The sequence below is a fragment of the Agrilus planipennis genome, unplaced genomic scaffold (genome assembly GCF_000699045.2).
Source record: "Agrilus planipennis isolate EAB-ADULT unplaced genomic scaffold, Apla_2.0 scaffold319, whole genome shotgun sequence".
Taxonomy (NCBI): domain Eukaryota; kingdom Metazoa; phylum Arthropoda; class Insecta; order Coleoptera; family Buprestidae; genus Agrilus; species Agrilus planipennis.
The window spans coordinates 16,249-18,255 of NW_020439012.1; positions in this window are offsets into that span (position 1 = coordinate 16,249).

Here is a 2,007-nt window from a genome sequence, read left to right on the forward strand (position 1 = left end):
TGATTGATAATGTAAATGAAAGTGTACAAAACAATAATTCAGCTGGAAATAATATTAATAATAGTAATTCCAACAAATAGTTATTATTTTTGCACTTGTAAAATAAGGTTCAGTGTTTAAACTTCTTTATTAATCTTTGAATATAATGACTAAAATAAAATTTTTCAAGGTTTGGTATGATTCTTTATAATAAGATATTATCACGTGCTACAGTAATTAAAACACTTCCAACAGGTGAGTAAACAAATAAGTCGCAAAATGCAATATTAGCCATATACATTTGTACCTGTGTTTGTGTATAAATAGAATGAGTTTCACTCAATCGCAAACCGTTTTCGTCAAATTTTAAATATTGCACATTACATTCTCTCGATCAAAAACTGGTATTTTTTTTGCATTTGTAAGGTCACTTAATCTCAACTAAACGGTTTTACCAAATATTTGTTCCGTGCTCTACCACAGCGTCAGGTGAGCAATTAAGCCAAGGTTGATACATTTTAACGATTCATCCGACTTGAATAACTTGATATGTACGACTAATTAAGCCTTCATACTCTTTTAATGCAATGTTTTTCATTTTTTTTACCGTATGCCATTGCAGATATTTTGATTTTATTCGTAGTTAATAAATCAGAAATAACTTTGTCTACGTCAAAACGATCACCTTTTAATTTATGTGCACTACAAGGTTCTCATTCAACATTTGAAAACTGATTCTCAGGATAAGGTGGTGGAGAAAACATTTCACTTATTTTTACCCCTTTTTGATACTTCTGCAACTGCCGTTCGGATGACTTGCCCCACTGTTGACTAATACTATTAGTTTGGATGAAGCAGTTAACGGCGAATTGATGAAGTTTCATCATCATCATCATAAGGTCGTCAATCCTAAGACTGGTTGGATACGTACTCTTTCCTATTATGAGATAAACTTTACATTTTCCTAAAACTAGAACAACCCACATCCTTAACTATTTGCGAGTAGTAATCTAATCTAAGTCTACCTCTATCCCTCCTAACTCCTGTTTCTGCCTCTAATATGTCTCTGACTAGACCTTTATGTTTGAGAAGGTGTCCTACTAACCTATTTCGACTATTTCTTATTGACTTCCATAGAGTCATCTGTTCTCAAACACACACACACCACATTTCGAACGCTTCTAACCTTTTCTTTTCCGCCCACTGTCCATGTTTTGCACCCGTAATAAACAATTTAATACGTACTGTTACTTTGACATTGTACACTTTTGAAATACTTGTTTGAGCAATCACATTGGCGTTTAAACAACCGGGTTATTTAAATGTTTTTTTTTTCTATTACATGTAATACATGCCCAGACTCAAATATTTTTTTTCCTTTTAAATCGTTTTGACCGCGAATATTGTTATTATTAAAGATTGGCTGAAAACCGTATTTAATTATTCTTTCCATTCTTAATTATTTTGATCTATTTATTATTGTCAAATTTTTGCCCGTTTTATGCATACATTTTACGCTAGAGCGCGCGACCTGCAGCTAAAGTGCTGCCTCTACAGTTAGAGCACGGTCCCTATTATGGGTGTCTAAACATCATGTGTAGCGGCGTGTAGTAACAACAAGTAAGACTCGCAGAATAAAACTCTCACATTGAAGCAATGCGGTGTTGCCAAACTTCTCAGCACGACTTGTAGAAGAGACGGATGTGAAGGTTGTTAAAAGAAAACACTTACCACTATTTGACTGTACTTGTTTCCTTTAAATGTTTGTTGAATACCATGCCCTACTAAAAACTTGAGCCACATTGGAAACTGTCATTTTTCGGGTGTTAATGTTTTCCTAGGGTCAACTTTCCGCACGTTCTGTAGTAAATAAAGCAAAGTTATATAATAAAGCAGTGCATTGGGATACAAAGTTATCATTACTGAACGATACGGAAGGACGCAGGGACGTTGGGAAAGGATGGCTCGGTTGCTCCTCCTCCCCCCTCTCACCCGTACGAAAAGAAAAACACGAATAACATGTTTGTT